At 41.8% G+C, this 24,866-nt stretch overlaps 1 protein-coding gene across 1 annotated transcript in view; it reads left to right on the top strand.

Moving 5' to 3' along the window:
- The window catches only part of LOC126203433 (PDZ and LIM domain protein 3), a 449,093-nt gene that overhangs the window by 101,512 nt on the left and 322,715 nt on the right, over positions 1-24,866 (top strand). The window lies entirely within an intron of this gene.

Below are 24,866 nucleotides of genomic sequence, written 5' to 3'. Positions count from 1 at the left end.
CCCTACAAGTTTTAACTATTGCAGGTTATTATTTAGGTTAGCCATACTGCGTGAAAAAAATGTTTCTGGGCAATGCCTACGGAAGTTTATGATTTTTCACGTAACGGTCTTACGATGTTGTAGCTCTGCGGACAATGAAGAATGTAGCCAACGACAATGCAGAGCTGCCGTTGTTGTTGCTGCTGCTGCTGTTCGATGAGAACCCGGGGCCGTCTCCAGAGCCACAGATAATTATGGGACAGGCATTAGTTGCAGCTTCCTCCGCCTGTTCACTCCTTCCGTGCGCCCAATACTCGCGGGTTAACGAATCAGGCGCGTCCACATTGGTGTGAGCATAGCTGCGCACCGCATGTATGGGAGCGCCCGACAAACACTTCTGCACTCCTTCATAACTCAAGCTGCTCTGCGTCTCTGCTCGCAACGCGACAGAAACTCTCCATATGCAAAGATAAACAACGGCACAGCTACTACCATTTTGTCGTTACTATCGATACATTGAAATAAAGTTCCCTTGGCTATTACCCAGCAATTTACAATATTTTCATTATAATTACAATCAATTACATACAGTCAGAAATAAATGCACTATTACATCGGTTACGTATTAAATATATTTCCTGTGATATAACTTACATATTCAGAATCAGAAGTACAAGTTATCAACGGATATTAAATGAAAAATTTTTAATGGTGCAGAAGGTATTTTACCTGTATTTTCGGTGTTACAAGTTCTTCTAAGGCTCTCCAAGTGAACTGTTAGTGATGTGCTTGCGAAGTGCAAACGCGAAGGAACAACCGTAGCTAAATCGAGACGAAACAGACGTCACGTATTTACGGACAGGGACCGTCCAGCGTTGCTGACAGTGGCTGTAAAAAATCGCATGAAATCGGCAGAAGGAATCACACGTAAGTTCCCAAGTGCTACCAGCAGTCTAGGTAGTACAATAACTGTGCGTAGGGAGTTAAAAAGAATGTTGTACCTCATGAGGCAAACATTACTGTTACCATCGCTAAGCGACGCATGAGGTAGTGTAAAGAGCGATGCCCGTTGATAGTGGATGACTGGAAACGAGAGATCTGAAGTGATATATTACGCTACACCTTGTTGCAGTCCGACGGAATTGTTTGAGTTAGGTAAATACCTGCTATTATCTGTAGTGTCAACAGAAGCACGGAGGAGGTGGCTGTTTTTCGTGGTGAGGTTGTGGTTTTGCGCTTAAGAAAAAAGGTTGAAGAAACAGTGGTACCACAGGCAGTCTACATGACACACCGCAAGGTTGCTTGCGGAATACAGAAATAGATGAATATCAGAAGACAGCACATAGCCTCAGCTTACACAGTGCGTTGTTGACAATCTCGATCATTGCTCTGTGGGATCGACGTCATATCTTAATGACACCATTTGTTCTTCACTATTGGTGTCGTTACTTGTGTGAACCAGACATTTTTCCGCTCTTGGGTTGACCAGTGAGCGTCCTTGCGATCCCATGACCATGCCGGTGCTCCAGCACGTGATGGCTGTACGCCATCCAGATGCAGGTGGTGTCATCGCTGACGCTAGACCACAAATGCACTCAGACTGCCGAGTTGTGTTCCGTGGCTAATGTTGTATTTGTGAGTTGGAATTACCGCGTGATAGATCTTGCTATCGCATAGTTAAAACATGGTTCAAATGGCTCTGAGCATTATGGGACTTAACATCTAAGGTCATCAGTCCCCTAGAACTTAGAACTACTTAAACCTAACTAACCTAAGTACATCACACACATCCATGCACGAGGCAGGATTCGAACCTGCGACCGTAGCAGTCGCACGATTCCAGACTGAAGCGCCTAGAACCGCTCGGCCACCGCAGCCGGCTCACATAGTTATCTTCAGTCATTTTGGGCATAGTAGAAATCGTGTTCTTACGTAATACTAAAGCCAGTTTCTTCAGTAATGTTTTTAATCAGAAAAATGGTTCAAATGGCTCTGAGCACTATGGGACTTAACATCTGTGGTCATCAGTCCCCTAGAACTTAGAACCACTTAAACCTACCTAACCTAAGGACATCACACACACCGATGCCCGAGGCAGGATTCGAACCTGCGACCGTAGCAGTCGCGCGGTTCCGGACTGAGCGCCTAGAACCGAATGTTTTTAATCAGTCAAGCATTAAACTTGATGGTACTTTTAAATGTGGAGAGAAAATAAGGGAAGGTTAGCCTACTTTCTGAGCGAAAATAATATCAAAGTAGATAGGCTTAAGGAATTCTTTCAGCTACTTTTGGCAAACCACTTACCGAACATCACAAGCAAACGAGATTTTACTTCCATATTAAAAAAGAACCCTCGCATTACTAAGAAACTATTATACCACAACTTTTTTCGCTGTTGAACATTACCCTCACGGTGTATTATAGTGTATCACAATCAATCGACACATTGGTTGCGGACGAGGAGATTGTGACGCGCCAAGAAATGCGGCGTAGGAGGTCTGACACAAAAGAAGCAATGGTGATGAGCACAATTGTGTGCTTCCTATCTACGCGAAATTAGCGATAGTTGCCTTCAAAATTGAATTCATTAGCGTTTTTCTACAACTGGAAACAGTAATTTTCCGCAAGATTGCGCAGGTGTTCCGCTGTTTTCCATAATATATGTATATAATGTGTCATAAAAACATATAATTCTGTAGGTACTTTCAGCGGAATATGCGGATACTGGTTGCAAAAGGTGTTGTGTCATGCACAGTGAGGCAGTTTCCACGCATCTCAGTGTTTATGACGTCATGCATCGTGAACTACGTGTGGTACAACGATACACTTTTCTACTTGCATTTAGCAGCATAGGTGGATACTGCCTGCGAAATTTATTGGGAATGCAGTTAGTAGCACAGTAGTAATACAATTACACGTCACGCATGATGCAGGAGTTTTTCATGCATCTCATTATTTATGACGTATCTGCTGAACTATGATAGGCAGGTGGTTCTTATGCCTCTCCCCCAGCGATTGTTGTCTGACAGTAAGGGATATGTGTACCAAATAAGGTTGAAATCGATCAAGTGGTATAGTACAACATGTGGAAGACACAGGGCACACACACACTCACACACACACACACACACACACACACACACACACATATATATATATATATATATATATATATATATATATATATATATATATATATATATATATATATATACTATTCCAGCAACAACGAACAAATGAGAATAGTAATACTAATGAAGAGCCCAAGTTCTTACACAGAGTTTAGTTTATTATAGTAATGGCTGGGACAACCTTCCTACATCTCTTTGACAAGTGTGAAGGTATAATATGTGCGTAAGACTGAGTGCAAAATCTCAACGACTCACACCAATAGCGACCAGTATGAGCAAGTGGAATTATCGCAGTACGTAGGCACCTTACGACAGTGAACCTAACGCACTGGGTGAAATTCGCTTCTACGTCCGCAAGCATTACTGACAAAATTCCGATACACAGTATCTAGCAAGTTCATATACTGTTGGTTACTCTTGTGACTTTACCATCTTAAGTTCGCCGTTTGTTATGCAGTGTTTTATTATTCCATTTAATGGTAGGCGCTTATACGGTAGCTACTCAGAAACTAATGGAAATTTTGTATAATCGTGTTGGTGGAGTATCAAACACTGAGAGTTTATTTTGTATTTGTTACGTATTTAGCTATTTAAAAGTATGTTTGTTATTTTGACGCTCGAAAATAGCGTCTCAGTGCAGTGAGAAAAGTCAGCGAATATTCTCCGTAAACTAGGATGTAGATTCATATAGTTTAGTAATTCATTTTTTATTAATTCTGGAAACTATGTTACTGTTGGAATCTCTGTTTTGTTGACTATCCAGTTTTCTAGTGACACAAATCGAAACTGATCCTACTCTCCACTTACAATTCTTGTCTTGCGTGAACTATTGCCCAATGGACTTGTGTTAAGCCGACATGATCATCCGACTGCAGCCCTAGCAGTCGACATGTATTAAACAGAAACAGGCCTCAAATCTTCGTTCACAATTCTGACTTAAGTTTTCCATCGTTTTTCTCAATCATTATGCGAATTCCGGTGTAAGTCAATCGGCCAAGGATAACTCTTTCCTTAATTCTTGATTAGCTTCCTTTATCATAATTCGACGTCGATGCCACGTTATTCCTTAATCTTCCTTCTTTCTTGAGTAATTATGTTTGAAGGTGAAGTGTTCCTTACTTGTAATACTTCCAAAAGATCACAAGTAGATGTAATTAAACTTTGTCTATTGGAACAAATAAACTTCGAACACAAACAGCCTGCTGTTTCTGATGCAGTACAACAAAAGAAAATAAACTTCCTCCAGAAAATCTTCTTAGTAATGTGAAGCAAAAGTTCGTCACAAACAGTTGTTGCTCACCGAAACGAAAATAGATTCTTGAGACCGTAGATTACCTTTTCTTGACAAATCCTCAAAACAGAGTACGTATTCAGTGATCTATTTGCACGAGCACCACGACTTGGCCATGGCACAGAACATCAAGGCTCGGAGCATAAGTCGCAGGAGCGCTGCCGTCATGGCGGCGAAGGCAACGTCCGACCCTAGGCAGTGTCCAAGTGGTGATGGAACATCAGTCGCTGGCTGTCGAAAGTAGAACTGACTCTAGCGGGCGGGTAGAAATACTCGCACGGCAGAAGGTAATAGTTTTCGTATTGGGTATCGAAGTTGCGGGGGATGAAGCAAGCGGTACATGTCTGGAGCAACCACTAATGCTATCTTCTCCGCCGTCTAGCTGGTGACCAGGGGGTCCTCTGGAGGCTAGACCGGATACCGGGGAAACCAGGCTGAACGCAGGGGTTGAGCTGACGATAACCTGCTAAGTATAGATGCGTTGCGGGTTGGCAGCGCCAAAGGGGAAGCCGAGAGACACACCAGAAGGCACTACTTCAGTTATGTCGCTACTGAATATCTGTTAAGTGATGCGCTGACGATCTCCCTTTGTTCATTCTTTTTATAGTACCATAAAAGTATGTATGGGAGTAAGTGAACCATCTCCACACTGAAATGGTTCAAATGGCTCTGAGAACTATGGGACTAAACATCTCAGGTCATCAGTCCCCTAGACTTAGAGCTACTTAAACTTAACTAACCTAAGGACATCACACACATCCATGCCCGGGGCATGCGACCGTAGCAGCAGCGCGGTTCCGGACTGAAGCGCCTAGAACCGCTCGGCCGCACAAGATATCTTGTGCTCTTTATTTTTCTTCAGAGACAAGTTATCAGTGACGAGTTTGGAGTAATACCTCAATTCCCTTATTGCTACGTTAAATGTGCTGATTTTGTCAAAACACAGCAGAATTTACAAATATTCTTCTCACTAACATTCTAATGCAGTTGAAATTGTGACAGACTCCTGAAACAGTGTATTATTAAACTACCAACGAAGGAAAGATGAGTCAATAGTTTATGAAAATGGAATAAAAATAAACTGTAATTTCTTCACATATATTGTTTTAAACCCACGGCAATCCTCATTTCACCAGCTGTCGATGGGCCTTAAAAATTACATTATTTCACTGAATAAATCTCTAGTCGCTCGAATATCGCGCCACGTATGGACGTTTCTCGTATTAATCATATGGCATACTGTCATTTGCCGAAATTATGTTTCGATATCTCAACCCATTTATGAGATACGACTAACGTTATGAATATTTCATTTTGGCATTTTCGCTGTAGCGTGACTTCAGGATGAAGCGTTTTGCATACTATCAAACTGATGACTGATACCATTGTCTTTCCAAGTTTAAAGAATAATTTGATATGTTAGCTATCTTTCATGCGCAGCAGTATACGACCTAACATGAACCAACCGCAAATTCAAAGCGACCCCTATTTTTCGAAGCAAATTTTCCGAAATTCATGCTGCAGTTTACTTAATCTCGAAATATCGCAATAACTATGATCCTTAACGAAAATATAGGTGGTTTGTCATAAAGCCTACTAATTAAGCTATGAGATGTGCGAGAATAATTTTTTTTTTTTTTTTTTTTTTTTTTTTTTTTTTTTTTTTACTGAATAGTGTCTTTAGGATTGTCTGAGGAACAATGCAGATGGGGCAGCTTCAACGCCCTCCCGTTCATGCAGTCATGCGAGGCTCTTAAGAGTAGCTTCCGCCCCGAATCTTACACCGTGCAAGAGGTTCAGCTTCCGAGGTACCGTCATCACTCCCCACTAGCCGGCAGTCAAGCGCTCCATCTAGCAAGTTTACGGCAAACCTTACCGGCCTTACCGTTATTTCGTGAGCACAGTGAGTGTACGCTGTGCCACGTGAGGGTTGCTTCAATACACACTCGAGAGCGTTACTGTCGCCTTATAATCCTTTTGCCTTAATATGTGCCGCTTTATTGAGTGGGTTTTCTGTCAGAAGAGTTACTGGCAGTCAGCATCCATGGCATGTAGGCGCAGTAGAAGATCTACTTCTCAATTTTTTCTGATGCTATGGCTCCTTGTCAGAAAAATTGAGAAAGTAGCTATTGTACTGCTGTTTTATGGTGTTACGATTCCTTGTATATATAAGGGGCATTCAAAAAGAAACGAGTCGGAGGCATAATTGCAGAAACCAGTACCTGTATGTTAGAAGTATTGACCCAGGCTGTTGAGACCCTTATCCCACTGTGATACAAGATGGTAAATGGCTGTCTCATAAAATTCCCGTGGCTGCGATGTGAACCAGTTCCGCACCTACAACTAGATGTCGCCGTCCGAGGTGAATCGTTTGCCTTTTTAAGGGGACCAAAAATGGCGTAATCACAGGAAGAGAGATCCGCACTGTATGGAGGGTGGCCGAGAACCTCCCATTTCAATTTATGCAGGAGTGCCGCGACTGTGTTGGCCGTATGAGGCTTTGCACTGTCGTGGAGAACAATGACCCCACGGGTGAGACTGCCTGGTCGTTTTGATTTCGTCGCTTGGAGAAGGGTGGTCAAGGTTTGCGAGTAACTCTGGGCATTCACTGTTGTCGCGTGCTGCAGGAAGTGAATCAGAAGGGGGCCACGTTGGTCAAAGAAGAACGTCAGCACTCGTGTGGACGACGACGTCCAGCTGTACGTGCTGAACTGGTTGACATCGCAGCTCCGGGAATTTTATGAGACAGCCATTCACCGCCTTGTGTCACAGTGGGACAAGTGTCTCAACAGCCAGCGTCAATACTTCTGACATACTGGTTTCTGTAATTATGCCTCCGGCTCGTTTCTTTTTGAACGCCCCTTATATAAGACAGAGGGAGTGGATTATAAAAACCGTCTTACAGGGATACATGGAAGGGAAGAGGAGGCTAGGTAGGAAGTGATTTCAGAGCTCGGATGATATGATGGGCGGCAGCACAGCGCTAAGAATCTCAAGAAATGGGGACCAAAAGGACCTGCTAATACAGCAGAAAACGTATGACTACTTCTTGCATGTAACTGCCTCTACGTGAAAAACCTAAGAAAAGTACTGATGTTATCCAGTACGTGGTATTGACATCACTCTGGCCTTCACTAGGTTCCTGGTCACGCGTTTAGATACTGGTGCTGTTCTAAATCCCTGCAACAACATCGCAGGACCTTCTCTGCAGCACCGCATTAGAGCTTTTGTTCCATCATTGATGGCGTTGCTTTGGTGTGGATGCATTGTATGTTGCCGTATTGGCGGTATCAAGAACGTTGGTTGGAGGCTTGTAACCTCCCCCTCACTTATCGACTTTAATGACAGTGAAAAATTAAACCGCGTACACCTAATGGAAATTTAGGAAAAACAGTCGTCACCGAAGTTAATTTGTCGGTAAAGAGTGAGGAAAGGGATTACATCTAAATGAAAGGAAAAATGCAAAAGAAAATGGTGAAAATTAATTTTGAGAAAAGGGTAAAATTAATAAAGAAAGTAAATGTGCAGTCGTTACGTTAACAATTAATTGGCGTTAATTAGATATTTGAGATTTGGAGAAAATTACGGTCGCCAGTCCTTTGGACAACTACTATAATAACTGAAAAAGAAAGGTTATTGCACATATAATTAGCACTAAAAGCATGGCAACTGAAGGTTGACACGTGTTGTGTGAAAACTGAATGTTTGTTTGAAGTAATAAATTTCGCTACACTCTGAGTTAATTTAGCAAAAGAATTAATTAAACCGGAAAATTGAAAGTTAATTTAGTGACTGAAATTGATAGTGAAAATGGTTCAAATGGCTCTGAGCAGTATAGGACTCAACTGCTGTGGTCATCAGTCCCCTAGAACTTAGAACTACTTAAACCTAACTAACCTAAGGACATCACACACATCCATGCCCGAGGCAGGATTCGAACCTGCGACCGTAGCAGTCGCACGGTTCCGGACTGTGCGCGCCTAGAACCGCGAGACCACCGCGGCCGGCAATTGATAGTGAACTTCGTTTCTGAAGCACTACGAAATTCAATAAAATAAGGTTAGTCTTGGGCTACTTCCACAATCATTTCAAAAGCTACTTGAATCTACGCAATTTAGAAATAAGAGATTTAACTTTGAACTTGAATTAAATGATTCTGAACAATGAATTAAATGATTCTGAACAATTAACAATAGTAAAATTTAGTACGTACCAAGCTGAGCTGCAGTCACAGGTAAGCTTAAATATGGTAACAAAACTCGCACTCTTGATTTGTGCTTGTGTAATCTAAATATTGTAGCCAGCTATGAATACTTTAGCTGAACTTTGAAATTAGAGCAGTGAAATGGAATAATATTACTTTAATGCTGGCGTTTGAATTTCAACGACACTCGGGTTCGTTCCGGAAAAGGAAGGGGCCCTGCTTGGGAATGCAATTGGGACAATGAGCAACAAAAGTTCATGCTGAGTTGCTGTAATTATGTGAGGCAAATGGAACAATTTTAAAAGCTGACGTCTGCCATACAGTTCTAAAACTTTACGTCCTTCCAATCTTCCTTCTTGGTTGATTGAAGGTTTGAAGTCGTCGATCGAGGAGGTGGCGACAGTCACTCATTGTCGGCCGTCGCTGTTGCAGAAGCTGGATGGTGGCGCGCCTTCTTCTCGACACAGTCACCAGGCGAAACGGGCACTTGATGTGCGCCAGCTAATGCTTCCCGTCCGCGACACCGTGTCAGAAACTATCATAGCAAGTCGAGCGCAATTACATGCTGCCAAACCCCGAAAGCGCGGCAACTCGCGGGAGCGTCACACAACACACCTGCTCCACCGCCCTACTCCAGCCAGACTCCCTCTGCCCGCGCTCCATGCGGCAGAGTTAACACTACCAAAGATCCTAAACACTTTCGTTCTCCAAACGTCCTATCGATGTAATCGTTCGATAGCATAGTTTTCCCTGGCAGACCAAGCGTAAAAATACAAATAATATTTACAAAACAAACCAATTATACATCGACATAAATATATATACCAATAGTAAAACAATTACAATATATAAAGACACAGAAATGTCATATCTTCAGGTAACAAAATAAGGAAAAAATTTATAGTACAGTAGATGGAAATAGGAGGATACGCATTTCCGGCGTTACAGGCTCCTACACTGCTTCTATATAATCCGCATGCCATAACACTACGACTGTTGTTCACTGCGGAACTGATTGTTGCCTGGTGGCACAGTGGGTACGTGGTGTAGCTACTTAAGTATACAGGGTGTCCTAGAAATGTTGCAACAAACTTCGAGGGATTGTATAGGGTGTCTTGAGGAACAAAACGAAGCTAGGAAGCCATGTCCAGAAAAGTCATCCAACGACGCTGTGGAGCGACGACGTTACAGGCGCAGGTTCCTGACACAAGGCCACCCCTTCGACAGCAACATAACTTTGTACACTGACGGATCGCAGACGCAGCGTCTTACAGTGTTTTTTGTTACTCAGTGATCGTGAATTATTGCTACTATAGCCAGTGGAGAAAATGGAGTTAGCTGCTGCATAGACAGACCTTGCCTCCTATGAATGCGATGCTTTGTTGCCTTGTGGATGACTGATTTGGACATGAGTTTCGCGTTGCAGTTTATTTTTCTCCTGTATACCGCAAAACATTGGAGATTTTAGAGGGGCAACAGAGCATCGCATCGCTATTCGTGTGTTACTGTCATGATCATCTGTGGAAAATGATTGAAGGACAGTGAAACCATGAGTAGGTCACGCTCCAACAAATAGCATAGATGGCGATCTGTGACATATCTGACGATAGTTTACTATTTTGGTGCGGACATAACTGTTTCGAGGCACTCAATTCAGTGCATGTTGATGGACAGGTTGCTCCACACTCCCTTGTTGACCTAACATCGTCAATTATGATTACAGTGGACGGGGGATCATCGATACTGGACAATGGGTCAATGGAAAAGTGTCGCCTAGTAGGATGAACCACATATCTTGTTACACCAGACCGACGTTCGTTTTCAGGGACGCCATCCTGCAGGTGAAAGGCAGAACGAAACATACATCATGGACATAGGCCGCAGGGGTGGTAGTGTGCTGTGTGGCGTATTCATCTGGTCTTCTGTGGGACCTGTGATAGTAATCAAATTCCCCATGACAGTTGACGATTACATGAACATTATCGAGGACCACCTGCATCCCTTTAACCTTGATGATGTCTCCCTCGAAAAGGGGGGGGGGGGGCTCGGCATATTTCTGCACGATTGCTGTCCCTGTCATAAGGTGACAATAGTGCTACTGAGGTTTAAGTAACACGATAGTGAATTCACTTTGATGTCTTGGTCACCAAATTCGCCTGTTCTCAACACGGTTAAACATATCTAGGCCGCTATTGGGCGGCAGCTCTGCGCCCACAAACCATCGACCCTTAATTTTCGGAGCTTACGTGATCTTTGCGTAGACATTTGGTGCACCGTAAGTTTGGAAACCTACCAAAGACTTGTCGAATCGATGACATTCAGAATCGTTGCTTATTGCGTTCCAAATGTGGGGTATCACACTATTAAGCAAGTGGTCATAATGTTTTGACTCGTTAGTGCACGAACTAGATAATGTAGAATGTTCTTTCAAGAAGGAGTAGTCGCAGAAGTCAGATCCCATCGGCTGCCAATGGGAAGACTCGATTTATCAAACCACTCTTCAGTCAATACTTACTTGCTTCCAAAGCAACCCGTTTTATCTTGAAATCAAGAATCACGTTTATGTGACAATAATACATACTTACGACTAATGTGTAGTCATGTTTTGACAGTATAGTAAGTAATAAAGATACGAACTATATCTTGAGGCGCTAGTAACACTCCTTATCATGAAATATACAAAGAAATAGAGTAATGCAGATGGCGGGAAATAATTCTTTATATTATTACTTGAAGAAATATAGCAACTAGCTACTTTTTTCAGTTTTATTTTATCCAAGAACCCGTTTCTAGCTTTCACCCATCTTCAACTTAATATAATACACTTAAAACGTCATCAGTGTAACATCACTCTTGACTGCATTCTGAATGTTACAACTAGGTTTTGTCTGTTATTTGTAATCCCTTTTTCTGCGTTTATTTACATAACACAAATACTTTCATGTTCACAAATACAGTGATGCAGAGAAACATTCACCATGTGGCCAACTGACGCGTCCGTTTATATCGGGAGCTACAGCTAAAGTCAAAGTTACAATCTTCTTGAACATTCTAAAACTATTCCTGAAGTAACTTATGCTTCTTCATTTATGTAGATACGCATTTTCGTGTATTTGGAAAGATGGATGCCATGTACTTTTAAAAGATTTATTTCACATGTTTCATACACAGTTAACAGATTGACACGATAAGTTAGCATTTTAGAATAAATCAAGTAAAAGACTTATAGTATATAAGTAATTAAATTGTCATATTGGGAAGCAGAAAAAAACGTTATGGTCTTTTATTAATTATTAATAAATGTTTGTATCTTGTCTGCACTCAATGTGTAGGTTTGTAGGTAATTTAAGGAAGTTCTTAGAAAAAATTTTCTCGCTAAGTCTGGTCTTTAGCATGTCATCGGGGATGTGCATTTGTGGGAATAAATTGCTGTTTCTCGATCAAGTCCTTTTATTGCCACTTTTGCTGGATGTAGTATTTGTAGGTTGTGCAGTATGTCTTTCGCTTGACGTTCATCATCAGCAAGCTGTAATATAAATGCGGATTAGGTTTTTCTAGAAAAAGATCATCCCTGTGTCTGCGGACCCGTAAAATGAAAGCTCTTCCTGTTTGGTAAATAAGAATATCAGGCAGCCAACATCGCGTGTTTTAATATTTTTATTTCAGTTTACTTTCCCAGTGGCCGGTTTCGACAGAGTCTAGCTGTCGTCTTCGGATCTACAGTGTGCCCGGAGAAAACATTACTATGACGACTCGCACAACTGCATAACCAGTGTACCGTGGGAAACGTTATGATAACCACAAGTCATCATATTTTTTACATACCTTCTGGAAATAATATTACCGGGCATGAATCACACAAACGTAACGAGAGCACACTCGACTTATAAAACAAAGGAGCCAAGATGACTTGTAAAATACACAAAAAGTCTGTAGCACCATCAGTGTGCCACGGAGTGGAGACGAATCCGTCAAGGATGTCGTAATAGCTACAGCCCATCAGGAATGACTGAATGAGCATTGAGCGGAAACGCCGATAGACACTTATGCGTATGATCAAGAGGTGGCGTAAGTAGCCATTACATCGATTATTAAATATTCTTTGAAATACAACATTGTACTTGCCAGATACAGCGACATAAGAGTGGTTATATCTATCGGTCTAAGTGAAAACAACCACAAGCATTTAAATAATATCCCAAAACCTGAATCACAGAAACAATGAGTTTACTTCTTTCCACCCCGTCTTACTGCACAATACAGGTTCCATTGCTGACAAATTGAATACTATCAGGATTTGCTGTAATAATGAAGGTTAAACTGCGCAAGTTCTAAAAAACCCAACAGCTTGATAAGTACTATTTCCGTGGATGCCAAACTTAAGCACCAAATTCTTTTTATCTGCAAGAATAAACTTCAAATAAAGTCAATGGAATTTATTAACACCAAATCTTTTCAAAATGATGCACCGTCAAGTATCGTAGTGGATCAAAACAGACCCAAACACCAATTGTAGATTAAGGGTGGCGCCAACGACCAGCAAGAGTACGTATATAATTGTCAGTTACAAAACAGGATGCTGTGAGGATTTATGAAGCAACTGTCAATAAAAATAACATAAAGCAAAATAAAAGATTTTTCAATTCTTGTGATACTTTACTGAAACAGAATAATGCACACCTTTCTGCATAAGTGTTAGGGAAGTGCGATCCAATTTCTGACTGGTATGAACTGAATGAAAGCTGCTAATTCGTAGGAATAAGCTCATAACGTAAACAATAAACAGCATTACAGAAAATATACATGGAGAGGCCAGTGCCAGAATTGCCAGATTCTTGAACAGGGGTCGACAAGAAGTTCGCGGACCTACACCACAAATTTCTCGAACTGCATGTTTCTGAGCCAATAATGCCCTTAGTAAATGGGAAGGATTAATCCGGAATATCATTCCTTATGCCTTAAGCAGAATAATTTTTGTGTTGAACTACGAAGGTTATTCGGAAAGTTTATAGCTTGCTTGTACGTGCAGGTAAGTTAATTTGTTAAAGATGACATAGATATCGTTCCTGCACTTACAGGATAAAATACATGAATATACCGATGCTTTGTCATACTGACATTCTGAGTGTATGTCAGCAACAGTTAGCTAAGAAGATACTTGCAGGCCAGAAGATATTAGGAATACACCTGCAACATGCCAATGTAAATTTTGCGTGAAGGGATGTATACAGTTTTTTTATATTCAATTATTCCTGAAAAAATAAAATTAACAATAGAAATAAAGAACATTGTATGTACTCCAAATGCCAGCTGCTAGTGTGAAGTACCCATCCACAGGAATAGTATTTGAATATATAAAAAAATTATACGTCCCTTCATGCAAAGTGTACATGGGCATGTTGTCGTCAAGGGAGTCGTAATAGCTACAGCCCATCAGGAATGATTGGTACATGGTAGACGCGAAGATAATAGCTAGAGTCTCTTAAAACCGCTCACTGGCGAAATGAAATAAAAATGAAAATATTACGACACGCCATCTTGGCTGCCAGATATTCTAATTTACCAAATTTCAGATCACTGCCGGCAACATGTGAAACTTATGTATGTTGTGTCCGGCCTTTTTATATGTTTGGACATAAATTGCAGCTAAACTTCCATATTCCTAATCGATTGAACAGCTTTCTGTTGTTTATAATACTATGGACAACTGTTGTTTGTTTAAACCTGGTTTATAATTGTTCCACAAATAAGGTTTACTACTTAATTTTCTAAATAGGGCCGGTTTTCTATAGTTAGCTCTGATGCGTCATTATTTTGTATTTGTTTGTCTTTGTTATTAGTTATAACTCATCTATTAATTTTTGGGCTGCAGACAATATTTTAAGCAATTGTTTTAATCGCGTTTTATTCTTCGATTTGGTAAGCTGATTATAATGGGATTTTAATCGTTTTGTGCCTATTTGTTTGACATGAGCTTTTATTGACTTTTATCTCTGTGTATTCTTTCCCCTGTACACTTGAAATTTGTCTATTGTTAGAGTTATTTACGCTGAGATCCAGGAAATTTCAAACTTTGATTGTCTGGTGTTCAACAATAAAGATAATATTGTAAAACAGTTTATTCATTTATTTTGCAGGAGCTTCAATATCTCCTTTTTTACCATCAAATAAAATTAGTATTTCATCAACATATTTTTCGTAGTATATTAGATTGTCAACTGCCTTACAGTTCTCTCTCTGAATAATTTGTATTCTAAGTTATTAATGAAAATATCAGGAAGTAGGCTGACAAAGCAGCTTCCCATTACTAAAAGAACACCAGATGTGTAATAACTCTACCGTTAACAAATAAATGAACTCATAGATTTTAATTCTCCAACTTCTTCCGGTGTAATTCATGACGAAATAGTTCACTGGTGAATAGCACGGTGTCCAACGGGCACAATATTTTCGCAAGCCACCACGTTGCCATCATCAGTTGCGCGGACGAACTGGTCGCCTGAGAGCTGGCACAGAGTTTGTATCTCCTCCCCTCCTCCTTCTGATCTGGCATTCTGAATGCGGTCCGCGTCCAGGAGCGGGCATGTGTCTGACATCTACTTCCCTTCTCTCCCCACCCAACGCCCGCCCACACCGCCATCCACCAAGTCTCTCCGTCCAAGATTCGTGCCCAGGGAAACGTGCTGGCGGCGTCTCCGCTGTTCTTCTACATCTACATCAATACTCCAGTACAGATGGTGTGTGGCGGAGGGTAGCTCTGGCACCACTAAGTGATCCCCTCTTAACTGTTCCAGTCGCGAATGGCGCACGGGAAGAATGAATGTCGGTAAGCCTCTGTATTAGCTCTAATTTCTCGCATTTTCTAGTCGTGGTCATTTCGCGAGATGCACTTGGGAAGGAGTAATATATTTTCCGACTCTTCCCGGAAAGAGCTCTCTCGAAATTTCAATAGTGAACATCTCCGTGAGGCACAACGCCTCTCTTGTAACGCCTGCCACCGGAGCTTGTTGAGCATCTGTGTAATGGTCTCGCGCCGATTAAACGATCCGTGATGAAATGCTCTGTTCTTTGCTGGATTTTCTCTATCTCATCTATCCGTCCTACATGGTAAGGATCACAGATTGATGAACATTACTCAATAATCGGTCGACCAAGCGCCTTTCCTTCGTGGATAAGTTGCATCTTCTTAAGATTCTTGCTACAAATTTCAGTCCTGCATCTACCCTTCCTATTATTTGTTTTATGTGGTCATTTCACTTGAGGTTGCTCTGGATAGTTACTCCTAGGTATTTTACGGTGTATACTGTTTTCAGCAAATAGATTTTTGGAAGTACACCTAGATGGAGACATAAGCAAGAAGTATAGGTTAAATGATGGCCTGCCTCAAGGATCCGTGCTAGCTCCATTACTTTTTAATATATATACATCAGACCTACCAGAGACATCTTCTAAGAAGTTTATCTATGCAGACGATATTGCTCTCACATATCAACATCAAGACTTCCACAATTCCGAAAGAATCATTGAGGAAGACCTTATCAAAATGGATGAATATTTCGAAACATGGAGGCTCAGACCTAATACTTCTAAAACGCAAGTCTCCTGTTTCCACCTCAACAACAGACAGGCAAACTATGCACCCCACGTAGAGTTCAGAGGCCAGCTGCTTAACTACAATCCCCTCCCAAAGTATCTGGGAATTACATTGAACCGATCTCTGACGTACAAGGAGCACTTATACAAATGCGCAGCAAAAATCAAAACCAGAAATAATGTCCTACACAAACTCACTGGAAGTAGCTGGGGAGCAAGCGCCACAGTTCTCAGAACATCTGCTCTTGCACTAGTATATTCGGTGGCTGAATACTGCGCTCCGGTCTGGCTAAACAGCACTCGTACAGCAACGGTGGACACCCAGCTAAACGACACCATGAGCCTCATCTCAGGCACTATTAAACCGACGCCCCACCAATGGCTCCCGGTACTGGCTAACATAGCCCCACCTCATCTAAGGCGAAGATCTGCACTGAAAAGGGAATGGCAAAAGTGCGCTAATAACCGTGACCTACCCTTACACGAAGACTGCAAGAAACCCAGCCACAGGCTCAAGTCCCGTAAGCCATCATGGAGATTAGGGCAACAGCTGATCGAGGACAATTATGATATCGACGAAGCCTGGCGTCGGGAATGGGATATGTCTAACCCTGATCACCTTAACTTAGTCTCGGACCCAACCGTACGGCCCGAGGGCTTCGGTCTTCCCAGAAAATCTTGGACAACTTTAAATCGTATCCGAACAGGCTATGGTAGATGTAATTACTGGAAGCACAAATGGGGACAGACTGACTCACCCAACTGCGACTGTGGGAATCCACAAACTCTACATCATATCGCAATGGATTGCCCTACGAGGAGATCTCCTGGCACAATGCAGGAGCTGCACCTCCTGGAGGGAGATGCTTCTGGCTGGCTGAGGGACTTGGACATACAACCATGAGTCTGGTCTACTCTTCTCCTTCTGAAAAACCTATTACTAGATACTATTACTATAATTTCTATGTATTTTTGTGTATTTTGTGTTTTACTTCCTTTTTTAGATCTAATAATTGTTTGTTGCCTGTAACATTGACCATTCATTGTTTTTATACGTTGTTTGTGTTACTACTTACTTACTGCTGTATTCTATTAGCCATACGAAATATATAGCAACTTGTCATCGATAATATAATTGCACATTAGTGGACTGTTCCTCTGTATGTGCAATATGTTCCATTTATTTAGGTTGGAGGTCCACTGCCAGTATCTACACCATTCTCTAATCCTCTGTAGGTTATTTTGTGAATCGATACTGTCTTCTGACGTTGTCACTTTTTTTATCGACAACCACATCATCTTCAAACAATCTTAAAGAGCTTCCGGCACTTTCTACTAGAAACTAGAGCGTTTATATACACTGTAAACAAGAATGGTCCTCCTTGAGATTCTCCGGAAATTACCTTTACATCAGTCGATTTTTCTCCGTTAAGAGCGGCGTGTTGAGTTCTATTTGTAAGCAAGTCTTGAACCCAATCGCAAGTCTGGTCAGATACTCGGCAAGCTCGTGTTTTTTCACTAAAAGCGGGGGCAATGTCAAATGCTTCCTGAACTCAATGAACATGGCAACAGCCTGAGTGCCGTTGTCCACAGGAGATTTCCGTTCACTAGAAAATAATTCGTGAGCATAAAACATGCTCCATAATTCTACAACAGATTGACGTCAACTATAAAAGCTTGTAATTGTATGAATCTGTCCTATGACCCTTCTTGAAAACATTAATCAAGCGGTTTTTTTTCCAGTCGCTAGATATCCTCAGTGCTCTAGCGATCTACGATAAATCGCTGCGGGAGAAGGGCAGCAAGTTCTTTTGCCTAATCTTTATAGACTCTTATAAGTATGTCATCTGGTCCTGATACCTTTACACTACTAAGCGATTGTAGTTGATTTTCTGTCTCGCGATCGGTTATCTCAGTATCTGCCATTTCGACATTTGTACAATGATTGAAAGGAGGAACCGTATTTCGAAAAAATTTCATGAAGACAGAATTTAGTATTTCTTCCTTCTTTCTAATCCTCCATTTCGGTACCAGCCTGCCCCGAAGTCAGTTCGCTCGTTGTGGAATATCTGTTTCTTCTATCGTGATTTCTAACACACAATTCAACAAAAACTGAGATTTTGACTACACAGAATGGGCATATGATTAATGAGTCTGAATAATTAAAATTACTAGGTGTTCAAATAGATTGTGAGCTGTCATGAAAAGCCCCTGTCGGGATCTTGTTCACAGACTGAGTGCTGCTACATTTGCCATTAGAACATTTTCTGCAATTTTTTATACGAGAGCTATTTGGAAAGTAAGGAACGACAGGTCGCGAAATGGAAACCATAGTGAAAATCAAAAGTGTTTTAGTTGCAAGAGTTAGCCACATCTTCCAGCTACTTATCTCCATCATAGTCACCGATCCGACTTAGACGTTTGTCATAGCGTTGTACCAACTTTCCAATACCCTCGTTATAGAAGGCAATCGCCAGCGCTTTCCGCCAGTTCTCTACGCTGGCCTACAGCTCGTTGTCTGTGCCAAAATGTTGTCTTCATAGCCAGCGGTTCATGGGAGCAGAGATGAAACTCAGAGGGAGACAATTACGGGGTGTATTACGGGTAATCAAACGGTTCCATTTGTAAACGATGCAGGAGCATCTTCATTGCCCCTGCAGAATGCGGCTGAGAATTGTCTTGAAGAAGAAAACGCACAACAGTTATGTAATGTTGGCTGCATAGCTTCAGGCGAAATTTCTCACCAGGCCCTCGTACTTGGCGGGAGACACTATTGTTCTAGGTATCTTTATGTGCTCCCTGTGTGCTCACAACTAAAAAGAACGACGTAACGCGATCGACGGGCATACTAGAGACACTGCCCAACACACCTGTGCAAAACTTCATTGGATTTTCACTGCGGTTACCATTTCGCGACCGATCTTTCCTTACTTTCCGAATAACCCTCATAGTTCAACACAAAAATTATCCTGCTTATGGCATAAGGAATGATATTCCGGATTAATCCTTCCCATTTACTAAGGGCATTATTGGCTCAGAAACAGGCAGTACGAGAAATTTGTGGTGTAGGTCCGCGAACTTCTTGTCGACCCCTGTTCAAGAATCTGGCAATTCTGGCACTGGCCTCTCCATGTATATTTTCTGTAATGCTGTTTATTGTTTACGTTATGAGCTTATTCCTACGAATTAGCAGCTTTCATTCAGTTCATACCAGTCAGAAATTGGATCGCACTTCCCTGACACTTATGCAGAAAGGTGTGCATTATTATGTTGCATCCATTTTCAGCAAAGTATCACAAGAATTGAAAAATCTTTTATTTTGCTTTATGTTATTTTTATTGACAGTTGCTTCATAAATCCTCACAGCATCCTGTTTTGTAACTGACAATTATATACGTACTCTTGCTGGTCGTTGGCGCCACCCTTAATCTACAATAGGTGTTTGGGTCTGTTTTGATCCACTACGATACTTGACGGTGCATCATTTTGAAAAGATTCCATTGACTTTATTTGAAGTATATTCTTGCAGATAAAAAGAATTTGGTGTTTTAGTTTGGCATCCACAGAAATAGTACTTATCAAGCTGTTGGGTTTTTTAGAACTTGCGCAGTTTAACCTTCATTATTACAGCAAATCCTGATAGTATTCAATTTGTCAACAATGGAACCTGTATTGTGCAGTAAGACGGCGTAAAAAGAAGTAAAGTCATTGTTGTTTTGACCAATGGAGTGTCTACATCTGTGGAAATAAGGGAAGAGGAAGTACAAGTCGTTGTTTTTTGCTGTACCCAAATCAGCTTATAAAGTGATTCACTTCTGCTCAGGTCCTTGTTTTTTGCCTTTAGAATTCATATGTTTCGTAAGGGTTATTTCTCAAAATAATGGCTTCTTTGCAACATGAAACAGTAGAAACAGCAGACACACTTCTGAATATATTTAATAGTGATGAAGCAGTTTCAGAGGATGAAGATCATGTCTCGGAACGTAGCTCTTCTGTAGAAGACATAAACGATACGCCAGAAAAGCAAGTGCTAAGTAGAGCAATTCTAATTTCAAAGGATAAATCAATTGAATGGATTAATGGAAGACAGATTCCCTGAACCCAACTAAGATAGCTCACCTGACTCCAGGGCTAATAAGATATGCCAATTCGCGCAGTGCAATTGAATACGCACCATTCAGATTGTTCCTTCCTTCTTGAATTGAAAACACTGTATTCACCCATTTTAGTGCTGAAGGAACGCGTTTATATTGAGATGCGTGGAAAATAAATGTGTTCTTGTCCTAAATACTCACGTAGTTCCCTTGCTATTAGTAGTGCTTTATACGTCAGATAATGAGTCTACTGAATTTTTTTTTAGAATGAATACAAAGGTATCCCAATTGTCACAGATACATCGCTGGTAGAACGGTCAAAAATATATCAAGAGTTTTCCTATTTGATGACCATAAGACAAAACAATGAATACTTTACACTATAGCCTGCATTTACAAAGGATTTGTGGGAGAAATGGGTAGAAATGTTATTTAAGTTACACAATCCCAATATGTTTATTACAGTAGATGAGCAAATTGTTCCACCCAGAGGAAATTGCTCTTTCCGCCAGTACACGCGTAGTAAACCAGCAAATTATGGCCTAAAGTTTTGGGTATTTTGTAACAATGAAACAAGCTATTTGTGGAATATTCGGCCATACACCGAGAAACGACGAGGTAGCGCCCCTGGAAGGAACCAAGGCATAAAAGTTGTAATTGACTTATCTTACGCCTTGAAAGGGCATAACATTGCCTGTGACAACTTTTTCACCTCCCACGATCTAGGACAAACGCTGATGAAGAGAAATAATGCAATTATTGGAACTGCGAAAAAAAACCTTCCGTCCACCAGAACTATTTCAGACCAAGGGGATTCCTAGTTGCACATCAACAATTCTTTAACGAAGGACACAACGCATGTATCATACATTCCAAATGAAAACAAATGTGCTATTCCGCAAAGTAATCTGCACCACGAACAAAACTCTATATTAGTTCGGAATGATGTGAATGAGAAATTTCGAGGTATAAACGAGGACATCAGACAATTAAAAGGATTGACAGTGCAGGAATTTAACACGATAGACGATCAAATCTCAGACACACAAGTAAGGTTGATAGCGTTGGAACAAAGCAAAGATTCAAATGTAGCCGCTATTTCAGGCTCTGCACTTGCTAGTGTGGAGGAGCATGTAGTTGACCTAGTCGAGAATACAGTGCGGAAAAGGACTGAATCGTCTGTAGATACATCTCACTCTGATGCGGAAACAGATAGAACAGAAAGTCAACTACAGAAAATTTGGGACGAGTTAACTAAGACCAAAGACTAATTAAACAAACGAAAGCTTATTGTAATTAGTGGATTGTCAGCCGAGCTGGAAAGTGTATTAGTCCACCCAAGCATTTCTCTAGATTTAAGCCAGATGGGGATGGTTCATCCTATGTATTTTCAAGAGTATTTATTAAATCATTACCCAAGAGATGGGATATTAGAAGAGGATTGATTTCACTTTATTTAGAGGATGACACTGCAAATTGGGGAATTACTTATGCTGAAGAATTAACGTCCTGGAACGATTATCAGGAAAATTTAAATAGAATTACTTGTCTCAAAGTACTTATAAACTGACATTTGAGCTTCTTCACCCAGGGTATTAGAATAATACGTAGTTGGGGAGCTTTTAAGAAAAACACTCTAAGATAAAAAAATTTAAAAAATATACCACAAAGTAATTATCCAAGAGGTATGGAAATCGGCAGGTGTGATGTATATGTACTGGCAGACAAATGCTTAGAGTTTCATAAAAATTGGATGATTTATTCAAGAGAAAGAACTTTTCCCTCTGGCCCTTATGCAATCAGTTATTCGGCTTGATACGCTTGATAGAGTTGTTAGATGTCCTCGTGAGGGACATTGTGCCAAATTCTGTCCAATTGGCGTCTTAGATATTGAAAATCCCGAGCTGGCCAGGGACCCTGCCCGTAATGCTCCAGACGCTCTCAGTTGGGGAGAGATCCGGCGACATTGGTGGCCAAGGTAGGGTTTAGTAAGCACGAAAAGAAGCAGTACAAACTGTCGCCGTGCGTGGGCAGGCATTATCTTGTTGAAATGTAAGCCCAGGATGGTTTGCCATGAAGGGCAATAAAATAGGACGTAGAGTGTCGTTGACGTACCGCTGTGGTCTAAGGGCACGCGGATTACAACCAAAGGCGTCCTGCTATGAATTGAAATAGCACCCCAGGCCATCACTCCAGGTTGTCCGGTCGTTATGGCGGACGATGGTCTGTTCGGTGTACACCGCTCTCCAGGGCATCTCCAGACACGTTTCAGCTGGTCGTTGGGGCTAGATTCGAAGCAGGACTCATTACTAAAGTCAATTCTACTCCAGTCACTGAGATTCTAGGCCGAAGGGTCGTGTGCAGTCATAAAATAAACTTTACTTCTGCCTCCGGATTCAAATGTGTAACAGCAGTGCATTTGGTGTAGAATGACTGGGGTTCAGTTACCGGTATGGGGTTCTCTCAGCCTCGTGAGACCAAATGAGGAACGCCATCATCAGGATTCTGTAACTGGCAATAACTACTGAAAGGATTGGCAGATGCTGCTCACATGTCCCACGATCGTAGATCACTATTTGTATTGCGTTGCAGGCTTCAGTCGGTCAGTAGAAACAGGCCTAGGGTCTAAACCGTGAATCGTGTTAACATCTACCTCTGCTGAAGACGTTGGAATTTATTGGTAACATCTATCTGATGTTTGGAGGGAAACTGTATACCTAGCGTCCTCTATTTCCGTTGTCCCAATCCTAGGGCCATTCGTCAAGTGTCCAGTAGCGAAGATATAGCTTAATAATTATTCGGAACCGTGCAGTTTCTTTTATTTAATGTATCTTATCCCGATAAGACGAATATGTTGCGGCAAGATGTACTGTAATGTCAGCGGGACGTAATTTTCAGAATGATGAGCAAAGCTTCTGCCTGTACTGTATGCTCTTTTCATCCTCGGGAGAACCCCTCGTCATAGCGTGGCTGTGTGTCGCAGAAGACGGAGCCTGTGCATCCAAGCACTTCAATCACTTGCTGCAAAGCCCACAGTGGTAATCAGGTTTACACTGTGGTCCAATTTACCAGCTCCAGGGATAAGTTGTAGCTGCCAATGACGGCGTTGGCTATTTTGTCCATTATTTTAGCAGCTATTCGACAGTTCTTGATAGGCTTCCGGAGCTATGTGGCACTAAATGTTTACGTACAGGTCAGCAATTACCTTAAATAACGGGCACCACGTCGTCTTTTAGGCTCGTCCCGTGTTTGAGTACAGCATCACGATGGAAGTATCCATGTTTGGAGTTTCTGAGGAGAAAGAACTTTGGCAGATTGCATTCGAGTCGTCATACTGGCCTAGTACCTCCATGATAGTATATGCCACTGGGAACACATCACCATCACTTCTGCTTCTTATAGCCGATAATTTGGACAGTATGCGTTGCATTTGAGCCATATTAAGTACGGTGGTTTTGCCATATCACTAATGTTTCCGTTACGTTATCTTTCAACAAGATAGCATTTGCCCATGCTGCGCTGATCTACCTCAGTCGTAGTGGAAGGCGAATAGTGCCATGCTAGAGTCTCAGCAACCAATAACCAGCAGTTTTCAATGGGTGAGGGATCTGGAGAATGTACTAGCCAATCCAACACGATACATAAGGTGTTGGCCTGGCCATCACGTTATCCAGATCTCTACCCATTGAAAACATCTGACCGTGGGTTGTCAAGAGGGCACTAGCCTATCCAGCAGGTGGCTCAAATGGCTCTGAGCACTATGGGACTCAACATCTTAGGTCATAAGTCCCCTAGAACTTAGAACTACTTAAACCTAACTAACCTAAGGACATCACACACACCCATGCCCGAGGCAGGATTCGAACCTGCGACCGTAGCAGTCCCGCGGTTCCGGACTGCAGCGCCAGAACCGCTAGACCACCGCGGCCGGCTATCCAGCAGGTCATCCAGATCTCTCAACCATTGAAAACATTTGGTCATGGGTTCCTGAGAGGGCCTTGGCCTGACCAGCAGGTTATCTGACCTCTAACACATTGAAAACATTTGGTCATGGGTTGCCAAGAGGGCACTTACCTGGCCAGCAGGTTATCTGGATTTCTCAACCATTGAAAACATCTGGTCATGGGTTGCCGAGAGAGCCTTGGCCTGACCAGCAGGTTATACAGATCTCTAACACATTGAGAACATCTGATCATGGGTTGTCAAGAGGGCATTTGCCTGGCCAGCAGGTTATCTGGATCTCTCAACCATTGAAAACATCTGGTCATGGGTTGCCGAGAGGGCCTTGGCCTGACCAGCAGGTTATACAGATCTCTAACACATTGAGAACATCTGATCATGGGTTGTCAAGAGGGCATTTGCCTGGCCAGCAGGTTATCTGGATCTCTCAACCATTGAAAACATCTGGTCATGGGTTGCCGAGAGGGCCTTGGCCTGACCAGCAGGTTATACAGATCTCTAACACATTGAGAACATCTGATCATGGGTTGTCAAGGGGGCATTGGCCTGGCCAACAGGTTATCTGGATCTCTTAACCATTGAAAATATCTGGTCGTGGATTGCCAAGTTTCTGG

Source organism: Schistocerca nitens, chromosome 9 (genome assembly GCF_023898315.1).
Source record: "Schistocerca nitens isolate TAMUIC-IGC-003100 chromosome 9, iqSchNite1.1, whole genome shotgun sequence".
In the NCBI taxonomy this organism is placed as follows: domain Eukaryota; kingdom Metazoa; phylum Arthropoda; class Insecta; order Orthoptera; family Acrididae; genus Schistocerca; species Schistocerca nitens.
The sequence above is the reverse complement of the archived record's forward strand: the minus strand, read 5'-3'. Positions and strand labels throughout refer to the sequence as shown.